This window comes from Rhipicephalus microplus, chromosome X, assembly GCF_043290135.1.
Source record: "Rhipicephalus microplus isolate Deutch F79 chromosome X, USDA_Rmic, whole genome shotgun sequence".
In the NCBI taxonomy this organism is placed as follows: domain Eukaryota; kingdom Metazoa; phylum Arthropoda; class Arachnida; order Ixodida; family Ixodidae; genus Rhipicephalus; species Rhipicephalus microplus.
Window position 1 is genome coordinate 332,330,791 of NC_134710.1, and position 25,445 is coordinate 332,356,235.

General features: G+C 45.5%; 1 long non-coding RNA gene across 1 annotated transcript in view; it reads right to left on the reverse strand.

Annotated features, from left to right (window-relative positions):
• The window catches only part of LOC142776284 (uncharacterized), an 89,911-nt gene extending 81,544 nt beyond the window's left edge, over window positions 1-8,367 (reverse strand). The window contains exon 1 of the long non-coding RNA XR_012887420.1: window positions 8,125-8,367. This is a non-coding gene — a long non-coding RNA (uncharacterized LOC142776284). The remainder of the gene's footprint in view (window positions 1-8,124) is intronic.
• Window positions 8,368-25,445: the final 17,078 nt, after the last annotated feature.

Below are 25,445 nucleotides of genomic sequence, written 5' to 3' on the forward strand. Positions count from 1 at the left end.
CACGTTGCCGAGAGCCAGAAGCGTCTATTAGGAACGGCGTCACAGGAGCTTCCGCAGATCCTCCAGTAAATTCTAGCGCACAACCTTCAATAACCGAAATGCAGCTTAACAGTCCACAGACTACCATCTGCCTATTGGACACCACATCAAGTTGCCCAGAAAATTAGGGCCATGGTCAAAAATGGCTGCCACCTCAGCTCTTTCCGCAGCGACACCATCAATGCCAGCAAAAACAAGCCCAAGAACAAGAGAATCTCCAAGGGCTACACCAACAAGGACAAAGATGAACACAAACATCTTTGGAAAAACACTCAAGCATTAAACAAAGGCGTCTAAGAGTGGGTCAAGTGAAGTGACGACAAATTTGATATGTCTCGCTTAAGACAAACAAGTCATCTAATTCAAGACATTTTCGCAAAAAGGTACATCGCCAAGTTTTTTCCAGAAGAGATAAAGACTCAGTCTACAATCAAAGCTATTGAGACAACAAGCAGGACACTAAGCGACGAAGAAGGCGCAAAACCACACCCTGTATTCCGTAAGCACGCAAAAATCACCACATCAGTTTTGGTCAAGAAACACGCAGATGGGTCGCGCTGTAGGTGTACCAATCAAGGCAAAGAGCACGACACCTACGATAATCATGCTGCTGGTGCTCTAAAGCCTTCACACCACCACGTTCATCCCTCGCAAGAATATAAGCAGTTTTATCTGCGGTTTCCACGTTCAAGGTGTACTTGTGTTTTTCAGTATGCAACAGTCAGTCACACCCACCAGAACTCTAGCACTTATCGGACTGCTGCACTCCCCTATGAAGCTATAGTGTGTTTACGGGAACTTCCTGGGACATGGAATGATCTTCCCTTTTTGAAAGTGTTCACTTCTAAGCCGTGCATGTTCAATTTTTGTTTCTGTGTCTGACGCGACTTCTTTCGGGGGGAGGGGGAATCTTGTGACGTAAGAAGGCGGGGATGGTTAGGAGAACTAGATGATGAAGAGGTGACAGTGAAATAAACATGGCGTATGAGCCAGGCCAGGTCTCCCGCATCTAGCGTCACAGACATAATGTGTGCGTGTGTGTGTGTGTGTGTGTGTGTGCGTGTGTGTGTGTGTGTGCGTGTGCGTGTGCGTGTGCGTGTGTGCGTGTGTGCGTGTGTGCGCGTGTGCGCGCGCGCGCGTGTGTGTGTGTGTGTGTGTGTGTGTGTGTGTGTGTGTGTGTGTGTGTGTGTGTGTGTGTGTGTGTGTGTGTGTGTGTGTGTGTGTGTGTGTGTGTGTGTGTGTGTGTGTGTAGTCGACGTCATCATAGTGCCACAGATCACCACAATTTGGGAGTCACTTTGACGCCTTGATACGCGATTGCGCTGACGCTGACGTCATCCCTAAAGTGTGCGTGCCAATGAATGGGCGCGCCAGTGTGTGCGACGAAGGAAGAAGATGATAAGAATGCTGAGGCACGCGCTAAAGAGGCATGGGCACGAGGAGGCAAGTGTAACAAAAAGAAAAGGAAGGGGCAAACAGCGCGAGTTCTTCGAGAGTATCAGATGGCCAGAGCCTAGTGTGATACTTCAGTGTTACGGTCCACGAGTTGAGGCGGAGGACGTCGCGTAGCTGCCACCTTCCTCCGTCTCTAAACGCTTCGCAGCAGCAACCACAAATCTTCATCGCCAGTTCCCACCGACCTGTGCCAAGTTCTCCGAAGCGGCCCTTTACTCTCTGAGCACCTCAATTTGACGTTGTGCCTCAGCCCTACGACCCGCCGAACCAGATGGACATGCAAGCGTGTGATCCTGTGATTGGCCACAGTACATGACCTTTGTGAATGTCACTAAACTAGCAAATTCGCTAGTTTATTCTTTCGATGTGTTTGTACAGCTTGCTTTAGTGTATGTGTTTTGTGTGTGTTTAAAGTGTTGTTTCTAAACCTGCGAAGAGCCTCGTCGTTTTTTGGGATCGTTCTTGCTCCCAGCCATACATACCTTGAAACCACACGTTCGCATGACAATGACAAAACAACGCTATTTGATCGAAGGTGAGCTGATCAGGAAGACTGTGCAAAATCATGTCATGTGCAGGAAGCTTCCGGATATAAATAAAAGAGAGGGGGAGGCTCAATCGACTGAGAACTAAAGAAGAACACGGCTTCCGCCTTCCAGTTGTCTCAGATGATTGCGTAAAAGACCCTCTCAGTTTCTGGCTGCCAACTAGAGGAGAAAAGAATGGAAGGTATGATGCGCAGCCCTGAACAGTAGGCGAGTAAAGAAAACAAAACGATGTTCAATGCCGGGAACTAAACACGTTGATTAAATTTTTGCAGGATGCAAGGTGTACAAACTACTATATTTTAAAAGCAGCCAATTCAAAGCTGGAAGAAAATGGTCTTACAGACTAAAGTTTTTGAACAAAGTCTCTATATTATAGAGAGCAGTCACAAAACAATGTAATCTGAACAACTACTGCGCTAAAGTGTGCCACTGAGGAAGAAAATATAAGAACAAGAAATGAGTGTGTCGAGCACAGAACACTTGCTTCAGGACAGCGGTTGGCAACCTGCGGCCCGCGAGAATCAATTAGGGCCGGTTCACACTAGTGGAAAGCCTGCCGTAACGGTGCAGTACCGCAAACCGTCGGCTGCCGCCATCCGCGGGAAAGCTGTTCAACGTGCAAGCCAAGCTTCGCCGGCGAGGCATTTCAACATCCGAAAAACATGGCTGCCCTTTCTAATGCTATTGTCGACCGCCTCGAATCCATCAAGCTGCCGCCGTGTGCCCTGTATCTCGTAAGCTCCGAATTGATGCTCCCATTCGCTTTAGACTCATGTCCTTTAGCGTCGACAACGCAGTACTCGAATTGACTCGGCACCGTTTTTGAGAACCATATACTGAAATAATTGAAGTTCTAGGACTAGGCAAGCCTTCCCAAATCTCGGAGGGCATACATTGCACGTTTGTTTGTTGTTCCTAATGCTGGATAGCTGGCGTCACTTATCGAAACGCCTGCTTTGGGGACGTCATTTTTAATTGCTGCGCGCTTTTTTTTAAATACGGGACAGGCGAAAATGCTCTATTCACTGCTGGCACGCAGTTTGCGAACAACACGTATGACATATCGTGAAAACCGTGGAGCAAGAAGCAAGCAGCTCGAAGTGTCCCGCGGCAGACGCAGACAGTGCGGAGCGGCGAAAGCAGATGACGTGGCCCAGCCATGTCGCTCCTCCATCAGTGATTGGCTAAACCACTCTCCGGTAAACGGCAAATGGCACAAAAATGGGTCACGGACTCATTTTTTTGAACAGTGAAGAACGGCTGATGTGCGCGAAGCAAACAGCCGCACACGGCTGCCTGAGAACATCAAACGTCAAATGGCGAGGCAGGCTTGCTGTTTGAGTGAACTTCCTCCCCCCTTTCCCTTTCCCTTGTCATTTCTTATCTCAAGGACAAAATGATGGTTTTGGCCTCAAAAGGGGTCGGACAAAAACAAAGATCGCTTGCACTTCAAATTACTACCTATGCCTTCTAAATTGCGACCTTCAAAAATATGTGCTCAAAATAAACAAGCTTTACTTAAGTTCTCTTCGTTATTGTCTATTCGCCTAACTTTATTGCTTCGCCTGCATCCCCTACCCCCTCCCCTTGAATCAATGTTGGGCACCCCCTGTGTCGGCTTTATGCAACTCGGCTCTCCACCTCAAAAGCTCGCCGACCCCCTACTTTCAGCGAAAGAGAGCCCATTACAACGCAAACGTTTGCAAAGCAAGCATGCTTTGTAAGGGAACCCTCAGAATGTTCTATTGTTAGAGAGCAAAAGCGTTCACAAAAAGCTGGAGGTCGCCTGAGCGTCGCCTCAAGAGTAGGAAACGAAAGCGTGATCACCTTCCTTCGCTTCTCGGTGGACAGCTCAACCGTGCTGTTGGGAAAGGAACGTCTGGGCGAGTTGCATAGGCCGTGTACATCTGTTATGGAATGCCTACTGGAAGTACTGTACTAAGTGGCCACTACGCCATAAATGCTTGTTTCTGCGAGACAGAGAGGTACTCAGTAAGGCAACACGTTCACCTACGTAGCTGAGAACTTTGTCAGTGCTTTTGCTGCTCCTCGTGATGAACTTATGTGAGCGCTTTGTAATGGAAGGGTTTTTAAAGGGACCGTACAAGAATTTTTTCCAACAGCATACCTTGCTATCGGCCGCACCAGTAGGGAGTAGCACTAAGCATAACTATTGGTGGTGGAAATTACAGAGCAGAGTGCTGGCTGTCATTGAATAAAGCTGACGTTGAAAGAAATTGCAGTCTTGCATAAAAAAAAGTGATCATCACGAGGTTTCATTTTTTTCTTTAATACGCTTTTTCACAGAATGCCAAATGTACCAACGTTAATGGACTTTTTCAGTTTGAATACTGCAGCGCCGGGCCAAGGATGCGCTCCCCGAACACTACGGCTCTATAGAAATCGCGCGGGGAATGCTATAGGGGCCATTGTTTGAAATAAATGAAGGTAAGTATGTAATAGTGTTAATATAGACGCCATGATAACTCCTCACATAAAACCCTGGGATATGTACAGAATTCTTCGTGTATGTTTAATAAATAAATAAATAAATAAAAGTACGTAAAATTACGAATCATTATACAGACTTTTGTGAGATGCCTCGTTTCGCACGTGTGGCTCCCTCTTTCAGCCTCCCCGTTGTCTTACCATCGCAACGGCGTAAGCAACACGCTGTTAAGAACGGGTAAATTGTCATGAAAACTTCCCGTACGGCGCGAAGGAGCTTTCAGCTCATCCCATTGGCGACGTGTTGCAACGTCAGTGGCTAATAAATGTGGGCAGCTGACTCCTCGAAGATTGTGTTGATGAAAGGCATCCTTTTTATTATTTTTTCCACTTTCTAGCTTAACAACTTCGTACTGCGTGCCCCTTTCACTGTCGTTCTTGCCAAACTAATCTCTTCAGCTTTCAGTCTGCGCAAACAGGATTACCAAACAATGATGTCTTGAAAACTGTTTAGAGGCCCCGTCAAACCATCCACTTGTGGTGCGTTTCACATGTATCGACATTTTGTGCAATTCTACGCTTCTGCAGCACAACATTACATGCATTGAGAAGGCTCCTCGTACTGCATGGTATTGATAGTTTTTTTTCTGGAAGATTTGCAATCAAAGGCCTGCTTCTGTGGTAGAACACCTGTTTGGCACGCAGAAGACCGGGGTCTAACTTTCGCTCGAACCAAACACCCTTGTTATTTATTTTCATCTATGTCGAGTTTCTGCTCACGGAGCCTTAATTTTGCGCTCACAGGCAATGGCACCTACACTGACACTTGAATTTCTGCGAAACGAGCTCTCTAGCATTCTCGTGTTAAATTATTGAAATCCAGAAACTGTACAATAATACTTCGTAAAAAACACCCACCTCAAGTATCCTACTTAGCCGAATGAATTTCCACAGAGGGGGACAAAATGTTGAATTCGCATTTCATTGAATGGGCGTTTTGAGTTTCCCTTCAACAGTGGGCAGCCCTCTTCCGAACGCGCGAAGTAGCACCCACGCAGCACGCTCCAATAAATATGCTGCGTGCCATCTATAGCCACGCCTGCAATATACTCGATCGCATAAAAAGCGTCCTTGTCCTCCCATCGCTCCAAGAATCGCGCCAAGTAAGGGCTCAATTTCCCTGTACCCATCTCTAGGACGCACTGTTTGCGCAGTCAGCTGTATATACGAGACGTCTTTCGTATTCATTCTGTATGGCGCATATCATCCTCACCTCAGAAAGGGCAAAAACGTGCATAGCATGCTGCACAAGCAAAAAAAAAGAGGAGGATTCGCTCTTTATCAGTCGTATACATAGTTAAAATTGGGTGGATGTTACGTAAAACCTCCTTCTGAGGAACATGTGCAGGTGAAAAAACGCCAGATCGAGAAAGTGGCAGTGGGCTTAGTTACGAGAATCGACAACGAGGAGGTAAGGCATTATCTCGTGTGGCCGAAGCAGAAGTTGCAGGCGTTCACGCCCTTCACCGAAAAATAGTACGTGTTGGCATTACGTCATAGGCACAAGTGCTTCCATTTCGGCGCGTACTATTGCAAGAAAAATAGAAATAAATAAAAAATGAAGGCATTACAAAAGGCGGTACCAGAATTAGCACTCCGCGTGTTGTCCTTCTGCCAGCGCCCCAACGAGCGCCCATTGAATTCTTTCCCCCGCTTCTGAATCCCGCCGAGAAGTGTCTTCTGAGCAGCACAGCAGGTTTAGTGATGACGACAGAACGCATGGCCTCACCAAAGCAGCCCTGACGCGAAGAAAGGCGTCATTTGTGCCGTGAAAGGGGTCTGCTTTAAATGGTACATACATGCTCGATGTCCTGGATTGCTCGCAAGGTTAAACTAACAAAAAGCAAAAAGACTAAGGTTTCTGAAGACGTCATTCCTACTTCAGCTCAGCCAAGAGACGTCTTTCCCATTTGCTTTTAGCCAACGCTTCACACCCGAGCTGTTTGGAGACTGTGTACGAAGTTATAAAACAATGCAGAATTGTTCCCTCATAACAGTTGTGGCCCATACACGTTCCATGTCCTTAAAGTCACCATACAACTATCCTTCTCTTAGTACCAGATAATTTGTTTAAATCAAAACTGCCTTCATTAAAAGCGACATACTTACTAATTCGGTATACTTTGAGGAAAGAGAGCACATTAAAACATATATATGCGGATCGTACAGCACATAATGTCGTGCATACAGCGTCCCGAATTCCACTTGATTCGAGAGCGATCGACACTGGAGCAGAACTGATGAATTTTTCTCTGCAGGGAAGTACGTAGACTAGCATGAAGACCACCAAATCAAGGAGTATAGTTTAACACATATCCTCAATGTTCTCGCTCTAAAGGAAGCTTTGCGACAACGAATGACTTAGTGCGCAGGACAAAAAAGTGCAAAAAATACATCAGCAACTCTAACAACATGAACATGATAAAGCTTTTCTTCTGGCTAGGGAAGGGTGCCGCAAAGTACTGTGGCCGAATTTCGTTGAAAACCAACAAATTCGGTGGACAGCGGCCCGCTCCACTTTGGGATTTGACCAGCCAACTGGTTGCAGCGGCAGTCATTGGCGCCAGCGTCACTCTTGGGAGAGTTCACGTGCTTTCGGGACACGAGTTTATCGGACGCGGATCAGGTGAGCGCTTTTGTGAACATAACGAAGAAATGCTTCGTTAAGAAAGGATGATACAGTTAAAAAGAAGGAACAAAATTGTTTTAGTAATACAGTAGCGACCTAGTTGTGGGACTTGAAGAGATGAATCAATGTAGGTGCTTAAGCACACAAGGACATCAAAAAATATGAAAAATTCATCCTCCCAGTATAGAAACGAATGTGCGTAATATTATTGCAAAATTCAGGGTGGCGAACCGGACGCTCACGTGGTTAGCCTCCCTGCCTTTCGGTTTCTTACTTGCTCTCTCTCCATGAGTCCATGAAGCTGAAGGCTTCGCTTGAAAATGGTGCTCATTGTTGAATATTGTTTACGATAGATCATCTGATGAAATTCTCAATATCGCTTAATGTGAGTGGCCTTACGAAAGCACTATACTCGACGATAACATTTCTTAGCACCACTGTGAAAGCTACAAAGCCGAAGTGAATGCCAGCTAACATGCCAGAAAATAGTCCCTGCGGTTACTCATGCGCTACTGTGCGTGTAATCGTTTTACTTTGCCTCTCTTTCTTTCTTTTTCTCTTTTTTTCCTCCCAATTTACTCCTTCCCCGTGTATGGTAGAAAACCGGGTGCAACCTAGTTAAGCTCCCTACCTTTCGTTTGCTTTTCTCTCTCTGATTTGACTTGCTGAACTAAACTCAAAACAGTCAAAAGTAGGTAACGATGGGGACGCTTTACAAGAAGCAACTCCCAAGAGGGTGGTGGTGATACCGTATCTGCATGGTATCTCGCTTAAACTCAAGAAAATTGGCCAACGAGCGGGCCTGTCAGTGTTTTTTTTCCACACCGAATAAATCGTCTCAGTTATCTGTCCGAACTAGTCCCGTAGGAAACACCGCGAGCAGCTGCAAGATTAGGAACCAAAAAATGTTTGTTGAGTGTGCAACAGGGATTGTTTATGGCGTACCTCTGTCTTGTGGACTTGAGTACGTTGGTCAGTCAGGCAGGTTCCGTAATGTAAGATTTCGGAAATATTGCCAGAAAGTGATGAGTGCAGGACGGGACGGTTTTTTGGCCGCTCATTGTTCCGAATGTGGGTGCCAGCCCTTGTTCGACAAGACAAGGGTTCTCGCGTCCCACCCGAACGAAGGCACAAGACTTGTAATCGAAGCTGCAGCAATCGCTCGGGTAGCTGCATCAGCAAACCATCAGTAGCGTTATCTGAAAAAGAAATGGCGTTTTTAAATTTGGCACGTGAGGTTCCTGGATGAACACATGGTTTCTTTCAGTCTCTTTTGAATGTTTGGTTTTGTGTTTTTTGTCCTCTGTATTTTTTGCTTTTTTGTTTTTTTTTACTTCAGCAAGTGATTTTATCATCTTTTTTGTAACATATATCTGTGCGTCGTAGAAGTAACAAATCAGTTGAAAGTCTGTGCTCGTCCTTGTCTCTTGTGTTAGTTGTCCGTAGTTTTACGTGCTGAGAAGTTTAATATTGGATTACCAACTAGTCAAATCCCACACTTTACTTCACTTTTTATGGTTGCTCGTCTTCCAAAGTAAACATAGCGTCCAGACGTAGTGGGTCAGTATGCAGCCCCTGATACGCTGTTTACTTCTCCAAGAATAAATGTACCCCCTTTTAACTCAAAAATATTCACCGAATAATCGTAACGTTTCCCCTATTCACATGGGAGTGGTGTGTGCAATTGTACGCATTCACATCGAAAGCGCATTGCACACCGGTGTCCTCTCAAGCGGCTTGAAAGGAGTAGTTCATGTTCCTTCAGGCTTCCTGAGTGGACAACTAGCGTTCATTACCTTTAGTGTATATACTGCACATTGCTTCAGAAGATAATTTTGCCGGAGAGGCTAGCAAGATCAATGATCGCTCGGGTTGCCGCGTTCTAGGACCAATGTCAAGATTATTTTTTCTCTTTCCTAAAGAAATACTACCAAAATAAAAGAAGTGTTGCCCGAGCTGCAAGGGTGAACTTTGATCATACGGGCATGGTCTCGAAAGCTGGCGCACCCGCTTCGTCGGCAGACATCCGCAGAAGGTTCGTATATCCTTCTACTTGCTGCGCTATCGCCACTTCGCGTTAGGACAATGAAGCGCAGGAGGACCACTTCACTCCATGGAATGGTTGAATTCCATTAGAACAGCGTTTTATGGCGGAGCTGGTGAAGGTGAACTCAAACGGGCACTATCGTTGATTTGTGGGGTTTAACGTCTCAAAACCACCATTTGATTATGAGAGACGCCGTAGTGGAGGGCTCCGGAAATTTTGACCACCTGGGGTTCTTTAACGTGCACACAAATCTGAGTACACGGGCCTCCAACATTTCTGCCTTCATCGGAAATGCAGCCACCGCAGCCGGGAATCGAACCCACGACCTGCGGGTCAGCAGCCGAGTACCTTAGCCACTAAACCATTGCGGCGGGGCCGGGCACTGTCGTTGTCCACAAGAGAAATTTCAACTGCGTGAAAAATACAGTACCTATGAACATAGGCATATGCGCACACACGAAGCGCGCATGTACGGTATGTTGTTGGGGTAGTTTGTTGATAAGTTCAGTATAGAAGTTTAAACTGAGCTAATAAAACACGTTAAAGTATAGGCACACGCACCCTCGTGAAGCACTTGGTTTGTGCGTGCTGTTGTTCTTACGTGTTGTTTTCGCGCCAGTTTAAATTTATCCCGTGAGCCTATATGAACGAACAAGCGCAAAAAGATTCTCTACTAAAGTATCCTCTGGAGCCTAACAAAGATGAAGAGGGGGGTAGAGAGGAGCGTTGCATAGCCATTTAAGTGTAGCATAGCAGGAGGGTAGAAAAAATAAGCCAAGGTGGGGAGAAATGATGCAAAGGTGAGGAAGAGAAGAGAGAATAAAGGAAAGGATAGACATGTACAACATAGCGTAGTAAGATGTGGATAATAAAAGTGGAAGTGAGGGTGAGAAGAGCAGCAGAGCTGCTCCAGCGTGTTGTTGCCAGGCCAAGCATCAAGCACGATGTACACGTGGTCTCTGCGTCACATCTCTGCTGATATAGCATTAGCGTTCCCTCAGACATAAACGCTTTTCAGTGTTCGACTGCCAACCTGCTTAAATTGTGGCAATGGTGTCCGTACGCCATGTCGATTCCGTTGACACTGCTTACTCCTCTGAAGCCTTTGGATGCATTCAGAAGAATAGTTAGGATGGACCACATATAAAAGTGAGTTTGATATGTTTCGAACCACTACTGAGTTTACAAAGCTGGTGAAAAAAAGTGTAAGCAGCTGCATTACTCGCAATTGTGGGGGAAGATGACATAAAGGCGTAAATGCTTTCTAGTTTGAAGAGGAGGTGCATAACAGTGACATCAATGTACTGCGGCTCAAGTTCTGAGATTTATATAAACCTGCGACTACCTAACCATCAATGAAGTTGACTTCAACTTGAGAAACCAGAAACAAAATGAATTCTTTAACTATTGGCTGACAGAGGTCAGAATTTGAGTGAATAATTGTCATTATAAAGTTTAGAAGAACATTTCATTTGCAACCAAAAAATTCTGCCCATGCAGGGCTAAAAGCATGCAACAGCCGCTAGTTGCAGAAAACTGGGAAAATTCACCGTATTATTCAAAGCTTCAAGTAGTTTCGCCAGATCATTGAAGTGGCAGTGCTGTCACAGAATGAAGCCATCTGCGTAATTGCCACACGAACCAAACGAGCCCAGCGCACGGGGCGGTTATTCTAATTGTCGTGGTGAAACTTGCCCAAAAATAGTAAAATCATGAAAAAAAAGTATTGTGGCCTAAATCATTTCGCGCAGGCATGCGCAAATCGATTTAAGCCGCAGTGAAGATCGCACCGTAACGAAGACCGAAAGGTCTAAGAAGGAAATAGATGTGCCAAGTAGATGCTGAGGACAACTAAACTTCTTTTTGCAAGCTCTGGCAGTCACCACAGTAGCAGCATGCCACTGCAGTGTGGTCGTTAACACATAAGGGAAAGCGTTCACGTGCAAATTGAAAAGGAGCGCCACCTGCTGCGTGATTTCTTAAAACGACGTTAAGAAGCTACCAGACAAGTCACAGCAAGCTTTTGATTTGACATAGACACTGTTTTTCGAAAACAAGACTTCTGCCTAAAGTAGAATATGTCTGCGTTTGTGGTCGTATTCACGGATGCATGAAGAATTCTATTTTGCAGTGGAACAGGACGTACCCATCACGTTGGGTTCATCTGTGGTAAAGCGCCTCAATTTTATATGTTGCATACATAACAATCATGCTGGTGAGCTTTACTCGGGAGTACAACTTAATAATAATGTGTTCTCAGGATTGAGAATTGCTAAAATGCGTGAAATGCAGTATGAAGCTCAAGCCTGGTACCATGAGTATCATCATTCCCGCAAAGAGAGTCCCGGCAGCCCTTCAAGACAAGGTAAAAGAATAACGACGCCGAATGGGATACCAAGGGGCTATGATGCAGGCAATTGAGCCAACTGAGTTATCTATAGAAACAGGGTTACTATGAAAAGAAGGACAAAGTTCAGGTTTGTTGAAACTCCTGTACATTCGTAAACACACACACACACACACACACACACACACACACACACACACACACACACATATATATATATATATATATATATATATATATATATATATATATATATATATATATATATATATATATCTCGCTACCCCAGGCCACTCTTTCGACAACATAACTGCCACAATACTCGAATCTGGTTTCAAATCGCACTACGAAAGAGAAGTTCGTGAATCTTTTCTTATTCATAAATTTAACGCCATAGCGTCTGGAATAAACGAAAACCCAGGGAGGCTTACGTTTTTACCGGCAAATCAGATAAATCAACCGCCGTAGCCCACATACACGTTTGTCCACTGCCGTGATTACGTTGCGGTGTCATTGTTGACACACTAGTTAGTTGACCAGAATGCATGCATACTCTGTTACCACATTTGTGACATCAATGGTGATATTATGCTCATGTATATTTCACTGACAACGAACGTAACTTACCAAGGCATTGCCTTTTTTTGTTCATTCACAAATGTTGCGATATCACAAGTGTCCATCATATTATTTGTATCTACGCTTTCAAGTCACCTTGCCTTACCATATTCTGTATAGCGCGCTGCTGCTCCGCTATCAACAAAATGCTGCGCATGTCTGAATATCTTTTTGTTAACATGTATGTCAATATTGCTAAGAGTGATGATTCACAATTGGGGGCCCCCATGCTATGTCTTTAAGAAGTGCGTGTTAGTGTAATATGCACGTATGCCCTGACGAAGGCCGGTCCCCGGCCGTAACGTTGGCAATAAAGCATCGTTTTTCGTTTGCTTCTTCTGGTGATATATATATATATATATATATGTATATATATATATATATATATATATACATACATATATATATACACACATATATATATACATACATATATATATATATATATATATATATATATATATATATATATATGCCTACTGTGTAAAAATTACCCCATGCTGAATCTTGTAGGCGTAGCACCAAGATTTGCTGGAGCTAATTTTTCTTCAACATTTGAAGCGGCTTCGGGCCGATCAGGTTTCTGGTTTCTGGCAAACAAAGCTTTCAGAATCAAGTTCGAAGCTTGGTACAATGAGCGCACTAACGGCCACTATCGCTTCTTACGCATGCCTTAGTATCACTTCTCCACCAGAGATAATTCAGGCCATGATGCATCGTATGTATGAAAGACAACCATGTGTCACAGTTGTCATGGATGACACTCTGCAGTGAAGGAAGATTAAAGAAGAGCACGAGCACAACCTATAGCAGCTATTGTTCGAATGTCACTATCATCACCTAAGGCTCAATTAAAAAAATGCTTTTATTGTAAGACGAGGTTCGCTGTATATCTGAGCCGTATCTTCACCAATGAAGGTCTGGTGTTGGGCCCACAATGCGTTGAATGAATTTTGGGAACAGCCCCACCTAGAGCAGTAAAGAACTAAAAGCTTCTCTTGATCGTGCAGCGCTTCAGACCCAACATGTCGGTCTCAACTTGCCCGATTCGCACTTATAGAGGTATCACGTGGCTTAGACTGGAAATAAGGAAGAAACCTTTCACAAGTTGCGTCAATCTCTACTAACTGCACCAACCTTGAGCTACTTCGACTCTAGCAAACGATCGGCACTTTCGGGGAATGCAAGGCAATGGGAATGAACGCTGTTTCTGTGCAATATGGCCAGTTCACTTTGTTTTCTTTTAGATCTCTCACAGAAAGCCAAGTTATATATGTACACAAATAGAGAAAGAAACCTTTGCGATCGAGTACGATTGCGCAAAGTTGCATGGCTATTTTTTTGGTCAGCATGGCGCAGTTGGCAAAACAGATGACTGACTTTTACTTTTCATACTTTCCGAACCTCTGCATCAGTGTCCGATACTGCTGCCGCGCATGCTTTTGAAATTGCAGCGATAACCTATAATCATGACGTGAACACTTGGAAAGGAGTTGTTTCTTGCTGAATGTTTTTTTGAACGATTGCTTAGCAAAGAACACACGGAAGAAGAAAGAACGTTTTCAACTAAATTTGCTTGATTGTCTTTCAGGTTTGGAGTAGCGCCTGAACGACCTGCTTGCAGCAACAAATGAAGAAAACACTTTAAGAATGTTTTGTGATTATGCGGAGAATACACGACCACGAAGCAAGAAGTACCTGATCAAGTGCGTGCGTACTGGTCATACCAAGAGGAGATACATGAGCAAAACGGTTGTTACTCCGCACCAATAAGGTAATGATACCTCTAGCTAAGTAAGTGGAAATAACAAAATTTCTTCACGCTGGCATGGTCCACGGACAACTGCGCGACATATGTCTAAAGCAGGCCATCTACTACAACCGCAGTGCGAGGTACCTACCACCATTGTCACGTGGCTAGAGGTCCCTCTCTATAATACTACAATGCGGTCCTGGTCACCAGCGGTCTTCCTGCGTCCAGCCGACGAACCACGCTCTGATATTTTGGAAACTGAAGATAGTACGGCAATTTATCGCACAAGAGAGCATGCCAAGAGCTTACAAACTCAAGTGGCAACTACCCCACCCTGACGAGGAGCTTCAAAACCTGCACAAATTCCACGCACAGCTCAAGTCAATGACGCGAGCCTTGGCAGTACCCGTAACTCAAAAGATAAGGCTTGTTATTGGTCAAGAAAGGGGAAGATGTAGAAGAGCTGTACCAGCGTGAGGTCATCAGGTCAAGCATCAAGCATGATGTACGCATGACTTCTGCATCATGTCTCTGCTAATCTACGATCACCATTCCCTCAGTAATAGACGCTTTTCACTATTCGACTACCAGGCTGCTTACAAGGAGGACAGAAAGGAGCGGATAAAAGATAACGTAACCATGTATGCTGTAGCATAACCAGGGGTAAGAATGGGAATTTTTGGTTCGGAAAAATGATAGGAGGATGAGAAGGAAGGACAACAGAGTACAGTAGAGTGGAGGTGTATTGAAGAAGGAAGCGAGCTTGAGGTTGGATATGCATGTATACAGGTGTTAGAACGAAGAGGAGTATCTTCAGCCCCAAACCATGCCAATGTTCGCCTAGCATTGCTCGCTTTGCATTTATTATGGAGGCTTCCCCTCAGCACCACGGTACATTGATCTTCACAACAATTAGTCAGTTATAGCCACGCGTGAGGCCGCGAAATATATTCCAAAGGAGATGGATGGTGGCCTTTATTCACGTAACATTTTAATTTGTTGCTATTGCGTTCAGTGCTTCATTTTTCCTGCGAAGCCACAGGCCAGGAAAGCATGTGGGGCTCACTCAGGCACACAGATGAAATATATTTTGCGCTTCACACTGATTCAGATTCACACTCGCGAAAAGTTTCTTCAATCGGACTCACTCGGACCCAAACGCACCAATATATTACTCACCCTGGCTCACTCAGACTCCCAGCTCGATATAGTCTGAGTGAGTCGACTCATGAGTCTGTTAGCAAAAAGCTAGCCTTTTGGATATTGTTTCAATGCTCTTCAACACCATTTGACATCAGACCCTGCCCAAGTGGCGCTGCAAAAAATGTCGCCATCAGTGCCCTCATCGCTGCGATCACCATAACTGGGTAGGGCAAAGAGAGCCACGCATAAGATAACATGAATAGACCTTCGTTTTTTGTTGCAGTCGAGGCGCGATTTCCTGAAAATCGTGCACCTGGCAAGCTGCTTCTGTCAATGCAGCCTCACTTCAGAAAAATAGGAAGCTCATCAAAGTGAACAGCAGTATGCGCGCCGCGGCTGAAGTTCACCGGAATGATGATGTAGAAAAAATATTTAGCAGAGGCTTAGCTCGGCTAAGTCAGAATATAGGTAGCGTGAACGAAGATGGTGCCGCTAAACTCAACGTTTCACGCATGGCTCTACTTACCGGCGTCAAGTCTTTCGTGTGCTTTCACAGACGTCGCTCGCATATAGAAATGGATTGTTTACGAAGTCCGTCTTGACGGTTTCAGTCGCACTGGCGCTTTCGCTAAGTAATCGGCGAGTCTTGGCGTTCTCGACGGGGTCTTTTTTGTTGCTGCTGCCGAGATGGTCAGGCTCGTCGCTCCGCCTCCTGGTGACGCCGCTTTGCTAGACATTCCTTCTTTCGCTCCGGTGTCTTCGTAGACTATTTAGCCTTCTTTTTTTTCGCTCTAACTACTGTCCGCCGCTAATTGCCAGGCACCTACTTTGGGATCCAATGAGTTAAGCTTCTCCGCTCTTCTGCTCTAATGAGCAGCGATTTCTCTCTCCTTGTCTATGGCTATACCATATTGGCAAGCGCACCACTACACTTAGTGCAGTGACAGATGCGACCAAAAGAGAAGGGAGCAGCGTGGATCGAGTATCACAAGCCACGGGGTACCATCACAATGCGTCTTCCATGGATATGAAGTCACTCCTTTGGAATGCGCAGACTAGCAAGGCGCGCGCGTTCGCAGCTCCTCGCTCAGAGCAAGGGTCACAATATGCCACACGAAACTGCTCAACTTCGGCCATGCAGTGTAGCTCACGCTACCAAATGCTTTTCTCATAGACGGTTTCACTATAGCCTGCCGGTCAACGGAAACATTGTGCGTTCCCCAGAAAAGCACCTCTGAAAAATTCCGGCTCATTTAGCTTGTTTTTGCGCAGTTCTGAAGTCTTTCTTGCTGACCTTGCAGCGTTTTGGTGTTTTAGGCGGATAAAAATTTTCCAATGAAGCGCTGGCCGCTCGGGATCAACTGCGTCAGGCTAGGATGCAGTCCGCAAACTGCACATGTTTTATATGTTAGTCAAAACGCTGTGTTTAGCGACCGGTGACGATAGAAATGGCGCCTTCATTGCAGCACTTACGCGAGAAAACTGGATTCCTACTAAGAGCACGTAGGTTTGTTGTGCCCATTTTATTAAAGGCAATGCTGCGCAGACTAATGGCACAGAGGTGATACTCAGACATTATACTAGTCGAAGGCCCCCAGTTACCGGGAACATAGATAAGCGTACTGACGCCTGAAAGGGCTAGTAAAAAGTGAAATATAACACAAAAAATTGTTCGCAAAGTGTTTCTCGTACAGCTTTAACGACATCATTGATGTGCATTGTTCAAAGCAACATGAGACACAATGTAGCCACGTGCACGCTCAACATGAATGGCCGCACAGTGTTGAAATGTGGACACCATCGTAGATGTCAACGTTTCATTGTTGTTACATTTGATTTTTTTTATGCGACGCTGGTGAGTGGGCTCACATCTGTGCGAGCAAATGACTTATCGCCTATCTTTCTGCTGCTAACGAACATCGCCACATTCTAGCTAATTTATCGTTCGGTGTGGACACGGACTGTAGGTTTAGGTTGGTTCGACTTGAAATTTTGATTCAGGAATAACTCACTCGTGAGTAAACCATTATAGTTTGCGTGACCCAGCCGCAGCTCACGTCATCACATTATCAGTACATTTTATAATTTCTCAGTCGCACGGACACTTAGGATAGCGAATGATTACAATTGCCCTTGATCTACCGGTGTGATACAGGTGCAGAAACAAGCGTTTTTTTTTTTCCTAGGTTGTGTGCTTAGACAAAAACACGAATATATTCACTGTTCGACAAGAGAAGGTTTTCAGTTCTAGTACAAAAGCTCAAACTTACATCAGGCTACTCTTCTCCTGCCTGCTGACGATGTGGATGCGCTTTGAAGACGTGCAGAGGTAAAAGACAGGTGTGCCCTGTCAATTTTCTGTCTGCGTCTTTAAAGCGCATCCGCATTATCGACATGGAGAACCAACTGGCCCAATTAGGTTCCCTGACAAGCTTTTCCTGCAGTTTATGCATTTTATGTTTGTATAGGGGCGGCTACTGTCAGGGGTAACACGGAGCAGGGCGTCACACTCATCAAAACATCCCAACGGATACTTTGCGCGGCGCCCATCGGCCACGCGAGCCGTGTTACTTGCAACAGTGGCCGCACCTGTACCTCCCGTGCGCTACGTCAAGCCCCTTCATGTAGCCACTAGACGTTGCTTCAAAGACATACTAAAACTATGCCCAAAATAATATAGCAGCAAATTCAAATACCACACGAAAACATCTTTGCGACCATTGAAAAAGCATTACCGGAAGTACCGCACCGGAAGTCTGCTGGGTTAGGCCGTTCGACGCGAGCCAGTTTGTTTTGAAACACCGATACCGTCTATACCGTGCATAGTCAGGATAAATCTTTAGTTGCATGTCGTAGTCTCCGACATATTGCGTGCGAACATTGAAGCCCCTAATTCACACTGTACCTTCACGCTTATATTACAGAAGGCGTTGGCGTTAACCTTTTTTGAATTTTTTGAACGCACCGACGCATGCTTCTGTCGTTCTCCTGTATGTGCACGTGCATGCCGCGTCAATTCAGGGCATGTCCTTGCACATCAGACATTTTGTGAAAGATTAACGAGGACCGAAAAACGAAGTAGATGGTCTTGGCGAAAAAGCTAAGCATCATACAGCCATGCGCGATTGTTTTGAACACACACACCAGCTACCCCACCGCAGTTACACAGGTTAGTTTAGTGGCTAAGGTACTCGGCTGCTGACCCGCAGGTCGCGGGATCGAATCCCGGTTGCGGCGGCTACATTTCTGGTGGAGGCGGAAATGTTGTAGGCCCATTTGCTCAAATTTGGGTGCACGTTACAGAACCCCACGGGGTCAAAATTTCCGGAGCCCTCCAGTACGGCGTGTCTCATAATCATATGGTGGTTTTGAGACGGTAAACCCCACATATCATCATCATCATCACGCACACCAGCTAACTCTGCGATTGTGAGAGCACGGCTGTAAATATCCCGGAAAAACCCTAACACCACCGCTATAAAAATAACTACAAAAGATAGCGTTTTCAAAGTTTCTGACCTTGATAAAACAAGTTCAAAGTGCTCCTAAAGTGACTTTGGCAGCAGTACTATAGTGTGACGTGAAAAAGCGTACGAAGATTACGAAGCGGCAACTTGTGACGGGTCACAAAACACCTTGCTCATTATTTACGCACCCGCTCAGGGACTATATACTTACGAGGGCGAGTATAATTTAGGACGTCTGAAAACTTTCCTGGCAATCACTCAGGGCTGTTCGTAATGATGCTGTGGCCCTAAAAACAACAAATGAAATTGTACAAAGAGTGGGGGTGAAAAATTCCGAGGCCACGCTGCCATAGGAATACATGGGATAGGGGCCTGCGAACTTTTCACCACCCCCCTTGAACCTCAGCCTTCGTTGTGGCATGCCAATTTTGCACGCTTTCTGGTTGTAACAATTTTCGATAATATGACTATTTTTGGTGACGCCATGACATTTTTATGACCAAGGTTTTACTGTAGAAGGGAACAGTGATAAAAACAGATAGAAAAAACACAGAGAAATGAAGAAAAATTTTGAACATCTCCCCGAAAGGAACCCTGATGGGGTGCAAAGCAGAAGTGGTGTGCATGGCGTTGACCCGGTTGAAACGGACGTCGCCGCGGGTGCTGGATGAACAGTTTGAAGCGAAACTCGGTGTAGCATTTACTAGAGTAAACGTTTGTTTTAAACTCAAAGACACGGGACGCGGGATGCGTTGAAGACACTTGTGTTCGGCTTCCTTGGCTCGCGTCTCGTTGGTGTTACCCGCGCGCTGTCAGTATTCTCGAACACGATTGGTGTTCTTGAGACGCACCTTGTCGGTGTCGCTGGCCTTTCACTGCCGACGCTCTCGTTCGGCTTTCTGGCTCCCGCCTCGTCGGTGTTGACGTCGCCATCCGCTGACTCGCGGCGAGCGCATAGCAGCTACTTCGCCCCGCTCTAACACCTGCGGCGAGGGGAGCGGTGTGGATGGAGAGACAGCGTTACACAGGCTAGTCGAAGAGCTGCTTCTCATCTAATGAATCGAAACCAGGAAGGCGACCCAGCTTCACTCTTTCTTCAGGCTTGCCCCCACTAGTGCGAATCTGCCATAATTTTTTTATCCGAAGCATGTCTTAGCGAGCTTTGGCGAGATTGACCATTTACTATCTATATATCTATCTATCTATCTATCTATCTATCTATCTATTTATCTATCTATCTATCTATCTATCTATCTATCTATCTATTTATCTACCTATCTATCTATCCAGCCACTTACGACTTTTAGCTCTCCTGGCCATTAGAATAATTTGATCTATAGCGAAATCGGTACGGCAAAAAAGGACTGTATGACGAGCACAAGCGACCAGTCGTTACATAAAAATCATAACATGTACGTCGTCAGTGTAATGGTTTACATATCATGGTATTGGTGCTCCCATGAGTGTCTTGTTAACATGACATATCGCAAATTTAGTATGGCATGGCATGACTGCATGGCGAACATAAGTGACAGGCCCTCACGTGGAAATCATGACATGCTTGTCATGTAAGAACATGACTACATGCCACGATCATGGTACGCTTCCGGCCGTTTCGCTAGCTTAATATACACCAAATTTGGCATTACGTTACGTGATTGGATGATGAAGACATATGAGTGGCGTAAACATGGTAATCATGGCATGCGTGTCATATAGGAACTTGACTACGTGCCACGCTCAGGATGCGCTCACGGTCGTGTCGCAAGCTTCATATATTCTAAATTTGGTATCGTGTGGCGCAAATGAATGACGGAGGTATAGGACTGGTCCAAACATGATAGTCATGACATGCGTGTCATGTAAGAACAAAACTACATGCCACGCTCATGATGCGCTCGTGGTCGTTTCGCTAGCTTAACATATACCAAATTTGGTATTACGTGACGTGAATAGATGAGGAAGATAAACGACACGTCCGAACATTATAATCAATACCTGCGTATAACGTAAAACATGACTACATGCTACGCTCATAGGCTGCTTGCGGCGGTTTAGCTAGTTCCGTATATACCAAATTCGCTATTACTTGATGTATATGGACGAAGAGCACCAATGCCAGTTGTAAACATGATAATCATGACATGGAAGTCATGTACGGCAAAATTTACGTCCGCCTCGTAACGTTCTGCTGACTTTATTGCGACAATGGAATCTTTCTCATTCGTGTTTTGCATATCACCGATTCCCACTGTACGTGTGATCTATAAATTTTTACTTTATTCGAAAGCTTCGGATGGCTTCTTGTGCAATAAAGTCGGTGTTGGTTACTGAAAAACAGCATCTGAATTTTCATTAGAGAGTTTTAACTTAGTGTACGCAATGCTGTACGTCCGCGACGTGCTGCGTGCTGGGTACACTACGTTTAAGGCTGCATGTCTACAACATTAGTTTACCGTGCGCAACATCTGAAACGTGAAGTGCACACGAGCGTCTAAAGGCGTGCCTTTTAGAGTTGCTCCACGCCATCTCGTGGTGAGTCTAGAAGTTGTAATAACCAATATTATTCGGCGCAACACAGAAGTCAGGGCATGAGACAAGGCGATCTTTTCTGAGGACGAGTAGTGGTTGCGGGTGTTGAGGATAGGTCAACTTGCAATAGCAGAAACAGACACGGTGAAGACGATTGCTTACTGCAGTTTAACAATTATTGTTTGCTACAGACAATTCCTAAGATCACGAGACAAAAGAAAAAAAGCAAACAAACGAGGGTTGCCCAACGCTAAATACGAAAATGCCCCCATTGGCGGCGGGATCTTCACATGTCATTCTTCAGGTCGTTATAGCTGCTTTCACAATGACAAGGCACCGCGTGGCAGAAAAATTACCTGAGCTTCCTAGAACACGGACGTGCAACCGCGTGCACGCTTAATGGTTGACCAGAACTAAAGTTTACTTTCTAGCACTTGGAATGCTTTTGCAGGCGACATTTTCTAGTTAGGCACACGCAGCAACCGCCACAGTTCAAATGGATCACACACTACACACGTTCCCTCGTATAAAACCCACAAATCCATCGCGGTGCTTCACGTCACCATCGTGTTTCTGCTTCTTCGTAAATGACGTTGTCCAGCCGCCCAACGTTGTGCTCCGGCTTAGCAACGATCCCAATCCACTGCACCTGTTCACTTATTGGCTTCAGGCTATTTAATTAGGTTCCAAATGCAACGAAATACACGTGGACTTCATTCGCTGCGACGAGCACCGTAGTGTGGTAGGTCGCAGCCATCTTGTGTGTTTTGGTCTCGGCTGTTCTAGATCTCGCGAGAGCCACATGTATAGATACGCAACGGCCCTAGCGGGCGCAATGTAAGCGCAGAGATCTATTGTGCGCATCTCTTTTTAGGTTCAGCGCATGTACTCTATTTATTGCTCCGTATCGCGCGCTGCGTACGCTAGGCCGTTGCGCACGCTAAACTAAAACTCTCTATTAGAGAGTTTTAGAATAGCGCACCGCAAGCCCTTGCGGTGCGGTCGCTGCACTGCGCATGCGTCGTAACGGGAGTCGGCGTTCGCGTTCGCGGTCCACGCGCAGAAAATTCGAAATAGCGTGCGGCTATCATGGCCCGCATGTGGCCCGCAAGCGCTGGTTTCGAGGCTACGGTGTCGCTGCGATCGTGCGTGGCGGTTTGCAGCAAGGCAAACGCTAATCTGAAACTCATATGGCGCCCACTACGCCCACAACCCCCGCAGCGCTTGCACACGGTATTCTAAAACTTCCTAATGTCTGTGACGACACACTACGTGCGCAACATGAACGTCGCCGCCACCATTGGTTATAGGCTGGGGCGGCAGCACATGCTTTCCACATAGGGAAACTTTGGTGCTTCAGTCACGTGTGCAGCCACTTCATAAATATTTCTACGGAGTAGTTGGTGTGGACGGCTAACGCCACTTTATGACACGCTCTGATATATTATTTCATCTGGGAATAAAAAGAGGAAAAATGCCACCCACATTTTCCCGTTCCGGCGAACTCGAGTAAAAGCGTCGAAAAGTGGTGGGGGTTATCGCGTGAATGTTGCGTAATTGGGTATGGTTTGAGAATGCTTAAATGTTGTGGAGGTCTTTATTATTCTTAGTTATTGAATGAAGGAGAAGCGTTGCCAGCAACGAGTGGTGGGGGACTGATGCTGGGTTGTACCACACTAGTAGTTGAAGACACTGTTGCTTTCATCGCACCTACAAAGTCAAGCAAAGCGTCAACTCAAGCGAAAGCCAAGTAAATACTGCCTTGACTGAACTCCGAACGCGCGATACAGTGCCTACATATACGGGTGTGGCCAATGAACAGTTATGTAACACGAGCAGTCGGTTATTTTTTTGTTCTTTTACTAGCAGACGTTGCCTGCGTCGGCCTTGCGAGGCTAGAGCGGGGGAGGGGAGCGACAGTTGGCACGATACGTGAGACGCAAGCATGTGCAGTGGGGCTTGGATGCTGGATACGCCGACGTCGGATCCACGACTGCGTCGGTCTATGCTCCGCAAATAAAAGACAAAGGTAAACCTAAAGGAGCACTGACGTCATATTTTAAAATTGAGATGTATCCTTCATTCGATTGCTCGGTGTGCGTAGGTCCTCTTGGCCAAAGTAGAATCGCTTCCGCCACGTGGAGGTTATTTTATTTTTGACGACAAACAGCGTATGAGAGCCTAATGAAAAATTGAGTGGCCCCACGGCATCGGCACTAGTGCTACCCGTTCGGTGTGGTAGATTCCACGCATATCATCCTGAGTGACGATGCGCTAGTAGCGCCGACTTATACGATCCGAGGGTTCTTATCCTCGTGCCGACAAGCGCCGAAGCCTGCAAACACGCTCACTCGTCATGTATGATAGTCGTCGTATCGCTTTGAATGATTTCCTAAAATTACCAAGATGCAAACGGCCCATGAAAGATCGGTGAAAAAAAATAGCTTAAGTCAACGTGTTTCAACGTCTGTCAGCATGTTGGCGAACCGCTGTGAGTTGCAGTGGTCTCATTCGAAACCCGCAAAAAGCGTAATGAGGGTGTCTTTTCATTGCACGTTACACTCCAACACGACCACAAGCTACCGAAGGGGAGTAGCGTATAGACAGACGTCATCGGTAACAAGTAACACGCAAGTATTGTTACTAGTGAATTTTAGTTCGTAAGTAGACTTTCTTGCATCCATTTAATACCTCGTTACTGCCGCCCCCACCATGAGAGACCGGATAGGTGGGACCAACAGGAGGCGCAAAGAAGACCCCGGTGAGAAGGAACGTATTCTATTTCTCCGCTGGTGGGTATTCCCTATACTGATATTCCATTGACCCCTCTGCGTATACCTGACTGCTGTGCACGCCAAAACGAACCAATACAGCTAATTTAGACGCACTAGTGAGCATAGTCGAAGCATGCACCTTCGGTTACCCTGCTTGGAACAGCGTACATTTTGAAATCGCTGTTCTGCGAAGGGCCGATTGGCAAGGGAAGGATTCGCGACGTCGCGAATCGTGGTGACTCCAAGCTACAGACAGTCGTATTAAACCCTAGTCGACATTTTGTACGGCGACGATGGCAAAGCAGGTGACAAGGCATGACTGAATGTGTGCGCCTAGTAGACGAAATGTTTGCGGAGCAGCTGAGCCTCACGTCACTCTTTTTTGTGGAGAAGTGGTCACCTGAGTCACGATCTGGAGGTGACCGCGAGGTAGCACCACCGTTAGGATGCTTCCATCCCTAAAATGGCGGGATTGCCGGCCGTTTTGAATCGTGCTATAGATACCAGCGATATAAATGAATAACAGTCATTGTTATTCGTTCTTCATTTTCGTTCTTCAGTTTCGTGAATTTCGTTTGTTACTTGCTTTTAAATATATATTTTATTATAATAATATAATTTATTGTAATAAAATGAGAGCTGTTCACATACTCTCAATTTTTTCCTATCTAGACTTTTTGCTAACTATTATTAGCCGATGGTCCCGCTGCGGTCTTCGATTTTGAGACCCTCGCCTGTATATTTTTCGGTAATAACATTTCATTATATGAAAATAATAAATGACTTGACCTCACTTGAATTGTTACTATGGGGTCGATTGCTACTCTTTCACGCGAAAATCATGGCAAGAGTAAATTTGATGTGAGTGCTCCTTAAGAATGGTAGGTGCTATTAATTAACGCAAAGTCTGCCACTTCTGTATTGCGAATGCAATCTCACAGCTTACACCGATAATTGTATTCAGCTATATTCAGGTCACATTCACCCTCCGTCCGGAGCTGCAAGTGTTCTTAGTTGTAGCAATGGCGCGCGTTAGAAGAGCGAGCAGTGGAGATTTAGGACACCACTGTAGACCAAAGTAATGCTCGAAAGGGAATTACAAATATTACGACATTTTCATTTAAATTTACATTTTATTTACATTTTTATTATTGTTTTATTACGTAAAATACACAATATTGAACAGCAAATAAGTACACTTCGCTTTTTCTAGTAAATCAGCACAATTATTTACGGACTTCCTTCTCTCTATATTTATTTTGCAGCTGTAAGAATCAAGTCTAACTTTAGTGGCCTTTCACGTACATTTCTCTCTCCTGCAAAACTTAATTGATTGATTGATATGTGGGGTTTAACGTCCCAAAAACACCATATGATTATGAGAGACGCCGTAGTGGAGGGCTCCGGAAATTTCGTCCACCTGGGGTTCTTTAACGTGCACCCAAATCTGAGCACACGGGCCTACAACATTTCCGCCTCCATCGGAAATGCAACCGCCGCAGCCGGGATTCGATCCCACGACCTGTGGGTCAGCAGCCGAGTACTTTAGCCACTAGACCACTGCAGTGGGGCTCTCCTGCAAAAC